We start from the raw sequence: 19706 nt of genomic DNA, 5'->3' as shown, positions 1-19706 counted from the left end.
TAGAAGGTTTATAAAAGACTTCTCAAAGATTGCTAGGCCTCTTACAAGGTTGTTGTGTAAATATGTTGCATTTGAGTTTGATGAGGAGTGTCTACAAGCTTTCAAGAAGATAAATGAAGAGTTGGTTAGTGCTCCAATAGTTCAAGCTCCAGATTGATATTGAACTATTGGAGCACTAACCAACTCTTTCTTTATATGGAACACTCTCCAAATCTAGTTTACCATTTGAATATCAATGCCTTTCTTGTCTTTAATCTCCAAATCTCCAAATCTGGAGTTGGTTAGTGCTCCAATAGTTCAAGCTCTAGATTGGAGTTCAAGCTCAAGAGTTGGATATTGTTGCTTCAAGAGTTTGATTTGGAGATTAAAGACAAGAAAGGCATTGAGAATTGAGTAGCTTTTCATCTATCTAGATTGAGGATTGACAATGAGATTCCAATCAATGATTCACTTCTGGAATAGCGGCTAATGGCAATTCAACTTCTAGATAAGAGCCATGAGACTTGGAAAAAGCTTGTAGAGGTCATAAGTTTAGAAGAGAATAGTTCTTCGTATGCAGATTATGTTAACTACCTAGCTTGTGGTCTTTAGCCACCAAAATTGGTGGGATATGCTAGAAAAAAGTTATTTAAGGACATCAATAACTACTACTAGGATGCACCTTATCTCTTCGCTTTTTGTAGGACAAAATTTATAGAAGATGTGTTTCTAAAGAAGAGATAGAAGGGTAGTAGAACTTTGTCATGGAGCAGCCTATGGGGGTCACTTCACCACATTCAAGACAGTTACAAAAATCCTTCAAGCTGGTTTGTGGTGGCCAAAAATGTTCAAGGACACTAAAGAGATTATCTCCAAGTGTGATTTATGTCAAAGAAAGGGAAACATCAGCATGAGCGATGAAATGCCTCAAACTCCTATTCTTGAAGTTGAAGTGTTTGATGTATGGGGTATAGACATCATGGGACCATTCCCTTCTTCATATGGTAATAACTACATACTTGTGGCTGTTGATTATGTCTCTAAATGGGTAGAAGCCATAGCTAGTCCTACTAATGATGCAAATGTGGTGTTGAAGTTGTTTAAGACAATCATCTTTCCAAGGTTTGGTATTCCAAGAGTGGTCATAAGTGATGGAGGAAGACACTTGATCAAGAAGGTCTTTGAGATTCTTCTCAAGAAGCATGGAGTGAAGCATAAGGTTGCTACTCCTTACCATCCTCAAATTAGTGGTCGATTTGAAGTTTCCAACAGGGAAATCAAGGCAATTCTTTTGAAAACAGTAGGTATCACAAGGAAGGATTGGACAAAGAAGTTGGATGATGCTCTATGGGCACACTTATATCATGGTTAAAAACCGTAAAAACCATGATATATCAACTCCCCCAGGCTTAGCTTTTGCTTGCCTTCAAGCAAAACAGAAACTTAGACCTGTGAAAGACGTTTGAAAACATATGAACTCACTCAACTGCAAGAAACTGATCTTCACACTCTTCATCGCCTTGACTCTCAAAATTTACTTCATACTATTTGTCAATAAAAAGCATCAACATTCCTTACTCAAATCCCACAATCCTCTGGAGTCTCTAGTTTCGCCATTGTAATCTCATTAAATAAATTAAAGCAAATAAAAGCGAGTTCTTACCTTGGGAATATCGATCAGCGGCATATGGTCTATCTTCTTGCCAAGACATTCTTCATACATCTCTTTTCCTATCTCTTTTCTCACTTACAAGGGGTTCATTTTTCTCTAATTTTCTAGAGTATCATTTTACTTTTTTTATCAAACAATTTTTTATAGAAGTATGCACAAGTTTACGCTACATCCCTCAGCTCACTTATATCCTTCTTCTTTTTTTGTTTCTCCATTTTTTTTCTGATCTTTCTCTTTTGTTTTAGAGAACTGAAGGGAAGAGAGAGGGGAGACGTATTTTGAAAACTTGCACTGTCTTGTATGGCCCAAAGAAGAAGTCTAGTCCACTGATTTCCAACTCCCAAAGTAAGAGATTAAGTCCAGTTAAAATCTTGATAAAAATTGAGAAAACTTTAATTTAACCAGATATCCATTGAATAAGGCTTTCGGGATTGTTCATACAGCTCATAGTCTTTTCCACACTTCGGTTCTGAGGTCAAACTTAATCAAGAGTCATTAGAGTGTTAGCCAAAGAACAGAAACTGTTAGTTAAATATCATAATTCCCAAAAGAAAAATTTGAAAAATTTGACTCAATAAAAACAAAATACGGTTTTGACTGACACAATAGAAACAAAAACATAGTTAGTAGTTAGTAGACACCTCCCCTAGACTTAAACAACACTGTCTCCAGTGTTATCAAGAAAGAGAGAAGCAAAGTTAAAAAAAAATGTATTGAAAATTGTAATGAAAAGATGAACTGGTTACAGGTTACCCATGGGTCGACCAATGTTATTCTGTGAAGTTCACAGTGTCGACCGACGCCATGAAGGTGTTGATTGACACCCTCTGCGGACAGAAACATGATCGAAAATCCTTTGTTAGTTGCAGTTAGATTGTGTTGGTAAGTAATCCTTGGATGATTACTCTATTAAGAAGCACTCAAACACAAGTTAAAAGCAACATGATAGATAGATATTTCATTAGTTTCATACAAATCCAAACTCAAACTGACTCAATGCAAGAAGAAAAATGACTCAACCTAAAAAGGAAAAAGATAAAGAAAACCATGATTAGAAGCTAGGCATTATCAGCACCTGGACCGGCAGGAGGGGATGGTGATCTGCGCCTAGTAGGACAAATGCAGCCTGAAACAATCTTTTTATGGTGGTGGATATGGATGTTTGGTGAGTGATGGAATGATGATGAGATATGAATGATGAACAGGTGGGTGTAAGGTGTTTCAATTACCCTTATGCTGTTGTAGTATAAGAGATGTCAATCCTAAATGAGTGTTTGCAAGCAATCAGGATGTGCATAAATGTCTAAGTCAAGCCAAATATGAAGGATGTTTGTCACTAACAACCTATTGATGAAATGTAAAATGCAGAAAGTAAAAGCTACTAAGATAGATGCTAAATGTAAAGAAAACATACTAATCAAAGCTATGATGAAACAAGAACAGAAATAGAAGCTATGGTAATGCAAGTAATGAACTAATGCAAGGCAAGTAATGAAAAGGATGCTAAGTGAACGCAACAGAAATGCAACTAAAATGAAACATGAGTTGAGACAAGACAAATACAAAGCATAAACAAGAATTCTGGGGATGAGCTTGAGCAAGCACTCGATCGAGTGTAGCTCGAGTACAGGGTCGAGCTGGACAAACGCGAGAAACATAGCAATGCAAGCAAAACAGAGCAATACAAAAGCGAATCAAACAACGATCAAACAATAGGATTTAAGCTAGGAAATCAATAAACAAGGAAGGTCTTAGGGATGAATTCATGGGCTGGACTTTAGATTGTGGTTATCTAACTTAATCAACAAACCTCAACAAATATGAGCTAATCTCTAGAAAATGATCTCCAAGAACATGTTAATCCACTCTCATGACAGAAACAATCAAGCTCATATATTTCTAGGCTTGTTCTCACAAAGCAAATAACTTATACAAGCAAGCATTAAGCAACATATCATTTATAGTCAATAATCAAACAAGACATCTAATCTCTTAGCATGCCTAATGAAAATCTCTAGATCTAGCCTTATCTTTGCACCTTAGACATTGGTGTGATGCTAAGAGGCTTGAGATCAAACCCTACCCTCTCGGTTATAGGATCATCATTAGGAATATCTAGCCTAGAAGAGATCTACAACAATCAAGCTTGACCAAATCAAACAACCACAACATCCATCCAGCCTAAACCATCCCTAAGAGCTAAGGAAACTACTCACAATCACACATGATGAACAACAAAGTCATAAACCCAAAAAATACCGAAACTTGCATCAATATAAAGATAAAGCAAAGATCTATAATATTGAAGAAGGAATCAAACTCGAATTCTCAATATTTTGAAAGTTATGAAACCAACAAATATGAGGAATCTCTTGTTTTTCTCCTTCAAGGAGGTACAAGATCTAAGAAAATAAAAGTGCAAAAAGCAATAATTCCCAAAAGGGTAAATACTAGGTTTTAGAATATCTAAAAAGCTGGACTCTTTGGTGGCTGTAGGCCTTATATAGAAAAAGGAGTGGAAGCCCTAAAAATGCTAAAAGACAAAGTAGCTAGGCAGCTCGGTCAGCTCGACCTGGTGCTCGGTCGAGTGACCGGTCGAGTTGGCTTTTCTTCAGCTCCTTCCACTCGGTCGAGTCCTTCTCCGCACACGGTCGAGTGTCTGGTCGAGTGGGCGGTCAAGTGGAACTCCGGACCTTGGTTCTTCAGCTCTAACTTCCTTGCTTTCTCCTCTTGATAGCTTCAATCCTCTTAGCATTGCTTCCATGCTCCTTAGGTTCCAAAATCACCTGTTTATGCAAGAAAAGATGCAAATGCAATGCAACTATACTCTAATGCATGAACAGTCCTAAAGCTATGCAATAATGGATAGCAAAAGATGCAAAAGATGTGAATATACTAAGGGAAAACAGGGTAAAATATATGAACATCAACACCCCCAAACTTAGTCTTTGCTTGCCTTCAAGCAAATAATCAAGACATAGAAGGTAGGTAAGGTTTAAAAGTGGGATCTCAGCTCCTAAAGCTTGCCAATAAACCAGCTAGAATCAATGTCCAAGTTACTAGTACTATGATGCAAGTTGAATGAGCTGTACTTAAAGATTTTAGACAAGCCTATCACAACCTTTACTGATTTGAGCCTTAGATGTCCACATGCATTCAAATCAACCATTTCCTTTAACATTCATTAATCAAGAACATGAATCAATTATATGCTATGCTTAAACTCATTTGGCTTGGAGATAAAGGTTTTAAGACAATGATGGTCTCTTTTTTAGAGTGGGGCTTATCAATATCAAGGTTCTCTCATAAAAAATGGATTGAGCTTTAGAAGAATGCTAAAGGTAAGAACACTTAGACACATACAAGAACAAAACCTTGTCTATCCAAAAGGCACCCAAAGTGTTTATCCTATCAATCTAAACCCAAATGATCCTAGTGTTACCCTTTAACTTCTTCACTTCTCTTTCACCCTTTTCTCTTTTGATTTAAAAGTCTTAGGAGAGGTTTCTTATTTGATCTTTCTAGTGGAATGGGGGATTCTTACTTATTTGCTATGGTTCTCTTTTCTTCTTATTCTTAAGACATACAAGCATTTTGCTAGACTCTTCTTTTCTTTCTTTTCTTTTCTTTAACTAGAACCACATTTAAACAATCTCATACTTCCCATCCTTTCACTAGACATTGATTTTACACACTCTCGTCTTAAAGACTCTACCTTTTTCTTTCTCTTTTTCCTCTTTTCTTTTCAAAACAGCCAAGTCCCAAACCCAACAAGTGAACCACCTAGTCCTATCTAGTTTGAAAAATGCAAACTAGAACTACACAAGACTTTACTCTTGTCAGTTCAAACCTAACACTTTCTACCAAGCTCAATCCCAAAAATAGGCCTCACACACACAAGAATAAACATGGCTTGAAAGAAGGGTTGGTTAATGGGTAGGGAAACTGATTTTAATGGTTTAATCAGCTACTTGGATCAACAAGAGTGGTAAAAAGGAGAAAGATGATCCAAATATGTATATGGTATCCATGAGTTTAAAGCAATGCACAAGTTGATAATTGAAAGTCAATATTAGGTTCTTATAGGTAGGAAATGGCATCAAATCACAACATGCTTCAATTTAGACAAAATGCAATGCAGGAATTCAAGGCTTGGTTAAATCTTATGCTTCTAACTACTCAACTAGCATCAAAGTACTATTAACTTGGGCATTGATCCTAGTTTGGTGAATCTAGCAAGCTAAGAAGGCAAAACTCATCATAGATATCTAATGCAAATAATTGACAGTCCTACATGAAACATGCTAAACAAGATCCTAATATGCAATGCAACTACATGAACACTTTTTTTTTATAAAGATTTTTGCAAAAAATTTTCAAATTTTTAGGGTTTTTCTATGCCTTAGATGCTATGCAAATACTAACATGATTATGCTAAAAATTTGAAATAAGAAAACAAAACACAATGTCAAATGCTATCTCAAACCCTCCCCCAAACTTAAATCACACAGTCCTCTGTGTGAAAGAAATTTGTAAGAGGATTCAAGTCTTAAAACAAAACACAATATGAAATGCTATGGTATTTACAAGGGAAGGTGATAGTGGTACCTCAAGGATTGTGGAAGAAACTGTCCACATCCTCATTCATGCTGTCAAAAGTGTAGTTGGGGTCTTGTTGATGACTTGGAGAAGGAGACTGGGGCAACTCGACTATAGCAATCGATTGGTACTCAGTCGAGTGCCCGTCGAGTGGGGGGGTCGAGTTGGACTGCGAGTGCCAAAATTCTGACCTTGCTGCTGGTAGAACTGGTGCAAGAGTGCTGGATCCATGAAGTACTGGGGTGGGAAAGGAGGGTAACTGGATAGCCTGGATAAACAGCTGGAGCTGGGAAGCCATAAGGTGTTCTGGGTTGGAACTTGGCCGAGTGCATCTGGGGTGCTCGGTCGAGGTGGTGCTCGAGTGCCTCGAAAGTTGTTGTTCTCGGCTACTTGAACTCCTCTTCCTCTGAATTGGCTCGTACATTGAAGCTCTAGCTGGTTCCACAGGGTTTTCAGCTCTTGAAAGTGCTCTAGTTGAGTTACTCCTCCTCAAAGGACTAGATGGTGTTGGTGAAGAATTTCCACTCTTCAACTCAGCAATCTCCTTCTTTAGGCCCTTAATGGACTTAGCCATATTGCCCACCTTCTTCTTTAGCTTATCAAACTTCTTCCCATACCACTTGTTCCACTTTTGTAGGAGTGTCAACCTCTTGCTATTCTCCCTCACTCCTCTACTATCTCTTGGGTTAGGCTCATAATCTTCAAAGTAAAACTGCTCCTCCCCATCAGCCATTTCCACATCTCTAGCTTCTTCAGCTCTTACTTGAACTATCCCATCAAACAAGAACTCATCAGCTGGCCAAAAGTCAATATTTGCTCCTTCTTGAATGGTGGTGAGCTCTTGGTTAGGTAGGATAAACTAGTTTTTCCCAACTGTTGGAAGCTCAAAGTTGAAAATGTGATTTCCTTGATTTATCTCCTTGGCTAGTATGAGAGTAGAGGTGAGATAGCTTGAATCAATCCATCTTGGCAAGACCTTCTCTCCTCTAAGTGGGACCTTAGCAGCTTGTAGTATTGGAGTGATGATCCCTCCAATGGTTAGGGCTCCTCTTGAACCTTTGTTTTTGTAGCTTGCCTACCCAACTTCTCAAATATATCATGTGGTCAATGAGCACCATTACAAGATCAGTCTCCACAGTGCTCCCAAGAATGATGGTTCCATCTCTTGCCTTAAGGATGATTCCATTGAGAGCCATATCAATCATCTTGAGCTCACCCTCATTGAGATTTCCAGTTTCCTTCCTAGCAAAGAAGGTGTTTGCTAAGGCCTTGTGGAAGTACCTTAGGACTGGGCTTCTTATCTTGGAACTCTTGGTCTTGGAGGATGAGTAAGTGATGTTGTCTCCAATGGTTTCCCAAACAGCAAAGAGCTCTTCTCTTGGTATCCTCAAGCTCCTATTACTCCCAACTTCAAAGCCAAAGATTTTGGCTATCTTCTTCATTGGAAGCTCATACTTCTTCCCCTTGATAGTAAAGGCAATATGACCAGCTCCCAACACATCATCCTTCCTTATGTAGGTGTGCAACTTGACTGTGGCTAGAAACTCACAGCTTTCTTCCTTATAACCCTCCATGCAAAGCCCCATGAACTTGGTTAGGCTGCTCTTCTCAAAAAGATATTCCACATCTTCATCAATGCCTAGCTTCTCCATGGTTTCTTTGTGTGGGTATCTAGTCCCCAAGAACTGCATTATCATGAAGTCTTAATAAAGTTCCCTCTTAGTCAAACCACAAGATTCTGCTTCTCCATCATCCTCTCCTTCTTCTTCTTCATCTTCTTCCTCACTCTCACTTTCATCCTCCTCTTGTGGAGTTTCAACTGCTGGCCTCTTGCCTTTGGCTTTGTTTCTCCTCATGATCTCCCTAAGAGTTGGCTCCTTTTCTTCTAAACTTTCAGCTCTCTCAGGATCTTCCTCAGCTGAATGATTTCTTGAACTTGGAATCCGACTCGATCGGCTACTCGGACCACCACTCGGTCGAGTGCATGCTCGAGTGGGTGGTCGAGTGGTTCTTCTAGTTTCTCCTTTTGATTCAAGACGAGCATCACAACGATCTAGGGAGCTTTCAGCCGCTTGTTGAGACTTCCTAGTAATCCTTGAAGATATTTTCGAATAGAACTGAGAGGAATAGACTCAAAGTTTAAAGTTAATAGGTTAGTGACCCAAAAACTAAAAGAGCTAAGCTTGAGCAAAAAGATGAACTTTGAGAGAAATTTGAACTTGATTTTAACTTGTTTTTAAGCAAATGAGAGAGTGTGAGAGGTATATGATCGAATCAAGCTCTATTTAAAGAAGCTAAGGGGACAAGGAGACAAGAGTGGAGCGTCCATACCATTCAAATTTGAAATAGAAATCTTTAACCTGCTTTTTGCTGCCACTCGACCCCACACTCGACCGCACGTGGTCGAGCTCCTTGACCAAAGTTTGAAAATTCAAGATTTTCTTCTTTTTCTTCCCTCCACTCGATCATTCTAGAGAAATGGGAATCGAGTGGGCCTTGGTTTCTTTTCAGCTCGGTCGAGTCGTGGGCCGGTCGAGTGGGCTTGCGAATCTACTTCCCCAAGTCCAAATCTCTCCATACCCATCTACACTTTCATTGAAAGGCCTGTCCAACACAAACATAAAATAAAACACATCAAAACTACAAGGAAAATAAAGCATATTTACAAAGGATACCTTAGGGACTTCCTCCCTAGTGAGCTTGTTTAGAGTCACTAAGCTTGACTTTGGTTGCCTTTTCAGGCTTGGTTTGGATACCAAGGAGGTGATGAAATCCTCCCTGGCACCTCTTGATCACTGTGAAGTTGACCCTTGATCACTTCACCCTTAACACACAAACCATATTTCTTCTTGATTTTGAGTCTTGGTCTTGCCTTCTTCAAAGACCTCTTGCTCAGCTTAACTTGGAGATCCTTCACCATACCAGTCAACTCTTGAACTGAACCCTTAAGCTTTTCCACTGAATCCTCTTGAAGTGAGAGCTTAGCCTTTGGAGTTGCCTCATCACTTAAGCCTTCATGACTACCTTTGTCCATGATAGTAAAAGGTTGATCATCAATGGTAGGAAGGTTGGTTGGGTTATAGATGTTAAACTTCATGGTTATCCCCTTAGCAATGTTCAAGGTCACAAGACCTTCCTTAACATCTATAACAGCTCCAACAGTGGCTAAGAATGGCCTCCCTAGAATGATAGGATCTTCAGGCTCCTTATCCATCTCTAGAACCACAAAGTCTGTATGAATCCTTGCCTTTCCTATCTTGACTGGAATATTCTCCAACTTGCCAACCACATCTCTGTTTGATCCATCAGCTAGACATATGTGAAGGTTGGTGGACTTGAACTCAATGTGCCCAAGCTTTTGTGCTATAGAGTAAGGCATCACACTGATAGATGCTCCCAAGTCACATAAGCACTAGTTTCTAGCGAAGATAGCTAAGTGAGAAAGGCAGATAGAATGGACCTGGATCCTTAAGCTTAATTGGGATGATAACTCCTCCAAGGTCTTTAAGATCCTTCTCATCTTGAGCATGAGCCTTCTTCTTTGACAATTCAAGCAAAAAATCCTTATAGAGAGGATATGGATCATACTGTTCCAAGGCAGGTCCTCTCTCTTCTTCTTGGTAAGCAATGATAACCTCTTGTATGGCCATCACTTCCTCTTGTTTCTCAATCACAAACTCTTCCTTCAAAGCTTTCACTTCCTCTTGTTGCAAAGCCATCATTTCTTTTTTCTCAATGATTTCCCTTAATTCCTTAAGCTTCTGTGCCTTGAAACGTCCTGGGAATGGTAGAGGCGGTTTGTAAGCAGGAGGAATGTACTTAGCAGGCTTGACAGCTTCTGATCCTTTGGCTCGATCGACCACTCGATTAGGCACTCGGTCGAGTGCTGGCTCGAGCACCTGGTCGAGTGCAATACTGGATTCAGTCTGCTTTGCACAAACTTCAGTCTGAACTTCAAGAAATGACCAATCCTCCCCATCTTGAACATCACTGTCCTCAGTGACTGCTTCATCAAAGATATGAATAGCTTTGGCAGTGAACTCCCTTGGGTTTTGAACTGCTTTTCCAGGGAGTTGGTTGGGCTTAGGAGCTGAAGTAGAGGCAAGGTTGCTCTCCACAAACTTCACTCTAGAGTTGAGACCCTCAAACTTCATGTTCAGATCATTGTACTGGGATGTGAGCCTTTGGTTCAACTCAGCAAACTGTTTGGCCTCCTCAATCTTGCCATTGGCTTGTCCAATCAACATTTGCTGCATCATTGCTCTTAAGTCTTTTGCCTGGCCTTGGTTAGTCTGAAACCCTGGTGGGGGACACAATTGGGGCAGGAACACTTGATGTTGTTGCTTGGGTGCATAGTTGTTTTGCTGTTGAGGCTGTTGAGGTGGATAGACTTGGTCTTGTGAATTGGCCACATTGGTGCTTCTATAGGAGAGGTTGTTGTTCTTGAACCCTCCTCCTTGGTTGTAGCCTTTGAATCCACCCTGGTTTTGCATATAACAGAGCTCAGCAAATTTCCTATCTCCTTCTTGAACTGGAACCTCTTCTTCACCAATGAAGTGAATGGACTTTTGTTGGCTAAGGAGGATCTTGTCAAGCTTCTCATTGACCATCTTCAAATCCTTCTTGTACTTGTCCTCTTGATCAGTGGAGGTGGACCTTATTGTTCTGTCAAAGTTCTCATTGTAATTGCCATCTGACTGAGCAAGATTTTCAACCAATTCCCATCCTTCTTCCACATTCTTGTTGAGGAAGTTGCCAGTTGAGGCTGTATCAAGAAGCATTCTGATCTTGGGAAGCACTCCTCTATACAAAGTACTTAGGAGGGACTCATTGCTGAAGCCATGGTGAGGACACTGAGTCTGGAATCCTTTAAACCTCTCCCAAGCTTCACAAAAGCTCTCATTATTCCTTTGAGCAAACCCATAAATTTCATTCCTCAATCTAGCAGTCCTAGCATTGGAGAAGAACTTGGCCAAGAAAGCCTTCTTGCAAGCATCCCATGTGGTGATTGCTCCAGTTGGAAGTGTCTTCTCCCAGAGATGAGCTTTGTCTCCAAGTGAGAAAGGGAACAGCCTAAGCTTGAAGTCATCTTCACTCACACCATTGATCTTGGTGAGACCACATATCCTATCAAACTCATCAAGGTGGTCTAGGGGATTTTCCATTGGCAACCCATAGAACTTGTTGGCTTGAATCATGGAGATCAATCCACTCTTGATCTCATAATTATTGTTTGCTACTGTAGGAGGCACAATACCAGCTCTCTGGTTATGTGTGTTTGGTGCATCTCCAGCACCAATGTTTCTTGCCCTTGGAGCTTGTTGATCTTGTTGCTCCATTAGCACTTGTTGTTCTTGTTCCTGATAGATCCTTGTTCTCTGCTGTCTTAGGTCCCTTGGTGGTCGGTTGATGTGATCTAGGAGTCTCTGAAGATTGTGATGACCCTTTGACCTTGTTTGCATCAACAGGCGCGAGTACAGACTCGAACAGGCACTCGGTCGAGCACAGGCTCGAGTGGGTGGTCGAGTCGACTGGGAAGTGATGTCTATTTGTATCCAGCTTTTGACTCGATCAAGTGCTCGATCACTCACTCGGTCGAGTGGTGGTCGAGTTGGTGGTCGAGCTGGTACCTGAAACTCAATCACATACAAGCAGGAGAAGAAGCGAGATCAGTAGCGAACAAATGGATAAACAAACTTAATCTTAGACTTCTATTGATCCTAATTGTCACAAAACACACTCAAATGGGCAACGGCGCCAAATTGTAACAATCTTTTTATGGTGGTGGATATGGATGTTTGGTTAATGATGGAATGATGATGAGATAAGAATGATGAACAGGTGGGTGTAAGGTGTTTCAATTACCCTTATGCTGTTGTAGTATAAGATATGTCAATCCTAAATGAGTGTTTGCAAGCAATCAGGATGTGCATAAATGTCTAAGTCAAGCCAAATATGAAGGATGTTTGTCACTAACAACCTATTGATGAAATGTAAAATGCAGAAAGTAAAATACTAAGATAGATGCTAAATGTAAAAAAAAAACAGACTAATCAAAGCTATGATGAAACAAGAACAGAAATAGAAGCTATGGTGATGCAAGTAATGAACTAATTCAAGGCAAGTAATGAAAAGGATACTAAGTGAATGCAACAAAAATGCAACTAAAATGAAACAGGACAAATACAAAGCATAAACAAGAATTTTGGGGATGAGCTCGAGGACTCGATCGAGTGTAGATCGAGTACAGGGTCGAGCTGGACAAACGCGAGAAACAGAGCAATGCAAGCAAAACAGAGCAATACAAAAGCGAATCAAACAACGATCAAACAACAGGAATTAAGCTAGGAAATCAATAAACAAGGAAGGTCTTAGGGATGGATTCATGGGCTGGACTTTAGATTGTGGTTATCTAACTTAATCAACAAACCACAACCAATATGAGCTAATCTCTAGACAAAGATCTCCAAGAACATGTTAATCCACTCCCATGACAGAAACAATCAAGCTCATATATTTCTAGGCTTGTTCTCACAAAGCAAATAACTTATACAAGCAAGCATTAAGCAACAGATCATTTATAGTCAATAATCAAACAAGACATCTAATCTCTTAGCATGCCTAATGAAAATCTCTAGATCTAGCCTTATCTTTGCACCTTAGACATTGGTGTGATGCTAAGAGGCTTGAGATCAAACTCTACCCTCTCAGTGATAGGATCAGCATTAGGAATATCTAGCCTAGAAGAGATCTACAACAATCAAGCTTGACCAAATCAAACAACCACAACATCCATCCAGCCTAAACCATCCCTAAGAGCTAAAGAAACTACTCACAATCACACATGATGAACAACAAAGTCATAAACCCAAAAAATACCGAAACTTGCATCAATATAAAGATAAAGCAAAGATCTACCATATTGAAGAAGGAATCAAACTCGAATTCTCAATATTTTGAAAGTTATGAAACCATCAAATATGAGGAATCTCTTGTTTTTGTCCTTCAAGGAGGTAAAAGATCTAAGAAAATAAAAGTGCAAAAAGCAATAATTCCCAAAGGGGTAAATACTAGGTTTTAGAATATCTAAAAAGCTGGACTCTTTGGTGGCTGAAGGGTACAAGGCCATATATAGAAAAAGAAGTGGAAGCCCTAAAAATGCTAAAAGACAAAATAGCTAGGCGGCTCGGTCAGCTCGACCAGGTGCTCGGTCGAGTGACCGGTCGAGTTGGCTTTTCTTCAGCTCCTTCCACTCGGTCGAGTCCTTCTCTGCACACGGTCGAGTGTCTGGTCCAGTGGGCGGTCGAGTGGAACTCTGGACCTTGGTTCTTCAGCTCTAACTTCCTTGCTTTCTCCTCTTGATAGCTTCACTCCTCTTCAGCATTGCTTCCATGCTCCTTAGGCTCCAAAATCACCTGTTTATGCAAGAAAAGATGCAAATGCAATGCAACTATACTCTAATGCATGAACAGTCCTAAAGTTATGCAATAATGGTCAATATAGATAGCAAAAGATGTAAAAGATGTGATATACTAAGGGAAAACAAGGTAAAATATATGAACATCACATCCACACCTAGAAAATTCAGCAATAGCGTTCCAGATGGCAGGCATAGTGGAGGTCTGGTACTCCTGATAAGCTCCCTATTCCATGGTAGCAAAAGGTTGTGGAGGCTCTGGAAACTCAAATGCCGTGGTTCCAGAAGAAGAACCAACCTCAAAACCCCCATCAGGGTCAACCGCAGGTGCAACAACAGGAGTAGTCCGCGGTACTCGATGGAGATGAGTAGGAGGACAAGAAACAAAGTCATCAGCAGTAGGAGTAAAACGTAACTGCTCCGCATCATCACCAATGGTGGTAAGATCAGGTCGCGGCAGCCGAATCAAATGCTCTCCAGTGTCATCAGAAAACCTCCACATCAAATCCTGTTTCAGCCAAGTAGCACTCTTCAAGTAACCTTCATCCATGAGATTCCTCTTGGTGATAACAATGAAACCGTTGGTAGATATGTTCTTGAACTGAAAAATCGCGGTAAGAAGGCTCCCCAAAGACTCACTCTTAATACCAATACCCATAAACGGCTTGGCCTGCAGAGAGACCATGTGATGTGCAAAAACACCCCCAAAGTTAATAGCTACAGGATCACTACGCTCAGTAAAAGGGTGAATCAAGTCACCAACTCCGAGGCCTAACAAGTACAACTCTGAAGCTCTGAAGCTCTCATCTTTCCTGGTTCCATCTTACAAAAGAAAGTGTTGCCAATGGCACGATGAATATACCTGAGCGCTGGATGTCTGACATTTGACTGAAGAGACTCCTTGGAGTTATACTCTCCAATGCCTATGAAAGACCAAAGAGTAGAAACGTCCAAATACTGCTTGGGCAGAGAAGTGTGCTGAAAGAAACGGGGCCACTCGTAGATATCACAAATCTCAGAAAATCTTATGCCATAAGATTGCGGATCCTGCTCATCCTCATAAGTAATACTAATAAAAGCCATAAACTGACGCGCTAAATCCGGATAACAATCATATTGCTTAGTGCATACAGTTCCCAAGCGCATCTTCTCTAACAAACCTAAAACCTCAGCATAAATTACCATCCTATGAATAATAGCAGGATCAACAAACCTGGTGGGTTTGATAGTAACTTCTAACAAAGCATTGTACAACATTGTCTCATACTCTCCCCCCACTGATTCAGCATTGGCCTGTTGATAAATACAGGCTTCCCAACCTCAACAAGAGGTTCATCATCCCATTCCTTTTCAGTGCTAATCTTGGCATGTTCCTCCTTTGGCCATGGAGGGAGAGATGGAATGGGAGAAGGAAGAGAGAGGTCAGGCAAGGTGGTGGAGGGTCTCGCCGGAGCTCGCGGTGGCTGACGGTGGACGGACTGGCGAGAAGAAGAAGCTTTGCCGCCGGTCATTTTCTGTTTTTTCTGGAGTGACATCACTCCAAACCAGGAAATTGACACTGGATCTGGAAAAAAAAAAGGGAAAATTGAGTGGGTTAGCACCAAAAATCACTCAAGACGGAACAAAATCGAAGAAGTTATGAAGTTTTGAAGTGTTTGGTCGGGTTTTGGAGGAAGGTGAAGAATGAAGAAGACGGCTAGGGTTATAAAGCGTTTTTACGTCTGTTCTCGATGTCGACCGACACCCAATTAGTGGTGTCGGTCGATGCTCATCAGTTAAACCCAGCCCACTCAAAATTCAAAGCCCATTAACGAATCCAAAAGTATGTTGCCGGATAGCCTTTTATCTGTAATGCGGTCCAACACCGGTGTCGAACGACTCCCATTAACGGTTGTAACACCCGCAAACCAATTTTTGGTAAATTGGTGAGGGTGTCGATCGACACCACAGGAGGTGTCGATCGACACCGATTGTCTTCCGGTTCGACCGGTTCGATTTAATTATCGATTTTTGGTCGGTTTGGTTTGAGGAGAACCATTAAACCATGATATTTAAGTGGGGGAACGACCTAGGTCGTGTTTTGTGGTTGTCCAGCCACTGAAAACAAAGAGAAAGAGGAGAAAACATCGTTCTTGAGTTTTTGGGAGTTTTTGTGAGATTTCAAGGCTTTGTGGGTGAGATCTTGCTGTGGGAGTGAGGATTCAAGGCTAGGAACGTGTGGGAAGCTTGCTGGGAGTGTGGATTCGTCCATTGTTGGTCAGAAACTTCCTGCAAAGAGGTGAGTGCATGACCATGGCTAATCTAAACCTTTGATTCCCTTGTTCTTGCTTGTTTGTTGCTTGTTTGTGTGTTTTTCTTGCTGGGATTGGTTGATACAGGTTCCTACGGATGAATAAGGCTTGGGTTTCGAGTATTGGACGATTTGGAGGAGATTTGGGAGCGAGATTCGACTCTCGACTTCGCGCGGATTGCAGTTGCAGAGGGAGTGTCGATCGACATCACTTGGTGTCGGTCGACACCAGCAAGTTGGGCATCGATCGACAATGTGGGGTAGTGTCGGTCGACACCAAGGCCAGTGTCGGTCGACACTAGGCTGGTGTCGGTCGACACCTCCCTTCCAGCGAGACGATGTTTGATTTCCTGGTTTGTGTGTTTTGTTTGGAACTTTGGAATCATTGTTGCTTGTGTGTATAGCCCATTAGATGGGAGGATTGCCTCACTGAGTGTTTATCAAATACTCATGCATCTCAATTTGTGTTTGTGGTGCAGGTAAAGGCAAAGTGTGATCGTGGAATCAAGGCAATGAGGAGGAGGATGTTCTAGAGACTCGATTGGATGTTGTCTGGCATTGCTAGGTTGCTAGAGTTGAGTCTATAGAAACATTTAGGGTGACGACCTTAGAGCGGGATTTTGAGACTCCCTGGATACCGTAGCTGTGAGCCGTGGCTCGGCAGTGAGCCGTGGCTCGGCAGTGAGCCGGTATGTCTCGAGGGTTGCAACCCGAGAGCGGGGGGAGTGGGCATGTGAGACTCCCTGGATACCGTAGCTGTAGGCTGTGGCCTGGCAGTGAGCCGGTATGACTCGAAGGTTGCGACCTGAGAGCGGGGGGAGTGTGTGTGTGAGTGACTTCCTGGATGCCGTAGCTTAAGGCGGTTGGCCTGATAGCGAGCCGGCATGATTCGTTGGTTGCGACCACGGACGGGGGAAGCACTGAGTTGTGAGCAAATAGTGTATTTGATGTGAGTATATTGACTAGAGGGAGACCTCGTGGTTTAGTCGGAGGTGTGCGGGCTGTTGTGACAGTGCACGGGAAACCTTGGCTGACGGTATTTAGTCCGGTCGGGGACGTGCGGGCCGTGTTGACGGTGGCACGGAGGTCCTTGACAGTTGGACGGTTTTGCGGGATTCGAGGACGAATCCATATTGGTGGGGGAGAATTGTAACATCCGCAAACCGGATTTTGTGATTTTGAAAGGAGTGTCGATCGACACCCTAGTGGCATCGATCGACACCACTAATTTCTGGGTTTGGCCGGTTTGATTAATTGCCGAATTGGTTCGGTTTGGTTCAATTAAATCCCTAAATCGTGTTATAAGCGTCTAAGGACGAGTTTAAGGGGTTTTGGGAAGTTATTTGGTCGCCGCTTAGTGAAAGAAAGAGAGAAAAGAGAGAGAAACGCTCTTGAGTTTTTCTGGGCTTGTTCTTGGAGATTTTGGAGAGATCTGAGGCAGTAGAAGTGTTAGCTGTTGCTGGACACGAAGGGGGAGCTTCTGGGGTGTTGTTTTCCACGTTTCTCATTTCAATCTTCCTGTTCTTGAGGTGAGTGCTTGACCATGGTTGATCTAAGCATGAGATCTCTCTTGTTTGTGTGTTTTCTTTGCTGTTTGTGTTGTTTTGTTGCTTGGGTTTGTTGCTTTTGTGATTCCCAGTGATTTTCTGAGGTAATTGGGTGAGTTTGAGACGGATGCGAGATGATTGGGAAGGAGAGTTCGATGTTCGGTTTCGCGCAGATCTTGTCTGCAGAGGAGGCATCGATCGACACTAGGAAGCATCGGTCGACACCATTTGGAGTGGCATCGGTCGACACTGTTTAGCATCGGTCGACACTGTTTAGCATCGGTCGACACCATTGTTTGTAGCATCGATCGACACCGTGAGGCATCGGTCAACACTGGTCTCAGTCGAGACTTGTTTCCTGGTTTGATGTATTGTTGTGTGTTGTTTGTTTTGCTTAAACTTGAGGGTCTCATATGCTTGTGTGTATAACCCAGTAGATGGGAGGACGGCCTCACTAAGTATTTATGATAATACTTACGCATCTCAATTGTTGTTTGTGGTGTGCAGGTATGTGACGTGGAATCATGGCGATGAGGAGGAGGATGAACTAGGGTCTCGTTTGTGTGTTGTTGGTCTTTGTTATATTGTTTAGGATGGAACCTTGGATAGAGATATGTTAGGTTGCTGGATAGAATGGATAGAAATGTTATTGTATTGGTTTTGTATTATTGATATGTTTCCGCTGTGCATGTAATTGGATGTTGGTTTATTATTGGTTGGCTACTGTGTGTGGGATGGTTTGTTTAATTAAGTAGTATGGGGTAATTAATTATATATTGTATTTAATTATTAAAAAGAAAAAAAAAAGGTCGGGTTGTTTCACTATTCAACTATGGGTAATTGTTTTTACTTTTATTTACTAATTTTTTTTCTTTTCTAGTTTACTATCAAGGAGTCTAAATAGATTTTTTTTCCTGTTAAAATATATTTATTACTACCCACTTTATCAACTATTAATTTTCCTTGATATGCAAAAGTGTGGGTATTAACAAGAACTGACAATCTTAATATATAAAGTTGGGTATTGAAAGTTAGCCATTAACAAGATTTTGACATGTGTCAAGTTATCAATCTCAGATTTTGACATGTGTAAAAATTAATATTTAATAGGATGAATTTCATTACAACAAAAATAAAATATTTTGTTTTAAAAAAATATTAATAATGTAAGTAGATAATTATCAAAAGTTACAGAATTTATAAAAAATACAAAGTTTTTAAAATAGTTATAAGAAGATTATATATATATATATATATTAAATTCGAAATTACAATATTATTTAATTATTTTTAATTTTAAGTTATTCAAGAACACTACTTTCAACTTTTTTTAATTGAGAATTTTTTTTAATGGGAAGGTAAATTTTTCTTATTTATTTAAACCAAAATTTTCTTCTACTTTCTCCTTTTTCAGTTGGGAATATGTAAGATTAATATGTTGACCCAAAAAAATAATAATATATGCGTCTACTTTTCTTAATACTGTATTTTTAAAAAAGTTATTGTAGTATTTTTAAATTATTTTATTTAATTTATATTTTCATCTTTGAATTATTTGGGATTCATGTATACCTTGCTTATAATTTTATATTGTTTTTTTAATTATGTCGAATTAATTTTCTTCTAATTTTTCAACCTTGATTGGTTGGTCATAAACTCTTCTTTATTTTGCAAACATAATTATTACCATTATTCATTCAATTCCAAAGGGAGATAACGAGTAGAAGCTTATCAACATAATGAATGGATAAAATAGGCTAATCAAACACAAGCTTACAACAAACATAGATAGATATATTGGAAAACATATATTGTTGTTGATAGATCCATATGAGCTCAAAGACTGTGACACCCTGGTTTGCGGAAATGTTTAAAAGAATTGATTTTAACTACATATCACCAAAATGCACTTATTTTTTCGGTCAAGGGTCCTGAGAGAATTTCATGATGGATGACCTTCCTGGAAGTGATTGTCGGAACTGTGCGAGTGAGAACAAAACACATAAAAAGATCATTTGTTAATTTGTAGGATCGGCAAACAAGTTTTTAAAGCTTCCCACGTAACAAACCGGCCATCGAAATAGATGTAGGGCCCTTAGGAAGGTGAGTCTATAGACTGAGAATGGACATGGGCTCACTAAGCAAGGTGGCGGTCGAGGCGTTACAGAGACAGGGGCTATATCATGGTGTGTCAAAGACATT

General features: G+C 40.4%; 1 non-coding gene across 1 annotated transcript; it reads left to right on the top strand.

Annotated features, from left to right (window-relative positions):
• Positions 1 to 11086: 11086 nt before the first annotated feature.
• On the top strand, positions 11087 to 11193 carry LOC147919230 (small nucleolar RNA R71). Its single transcript, XR_015594259.1, has one exon. It is a non-coding gene; the product is annotated as a small nucleolar RNA R71 (small nucleolar RNA).
• Positions 11194 to 19706: the final 8513 nt, after the last annotated feature.

Source organism: Camelina sativa, chromosome 20 (genome assembly GCF_030686135.1).
Source record: "Camelina sativa cultivar CO46 ecotype springtype chromosome 20, ASM3068613v1".
Classification (NCBI taxonomy): Eukaryota; Viridiplantae; Streptophyta; class Magnoliopsida; order Brassicales; family Brassicaceae; genus Camelina; species Camelina sativa.
The sequence above is the reverse complement of the archived record's forward strand: the minus strand, read 5'-3'. Positions and strand labels throughout refer to the sequence as shown.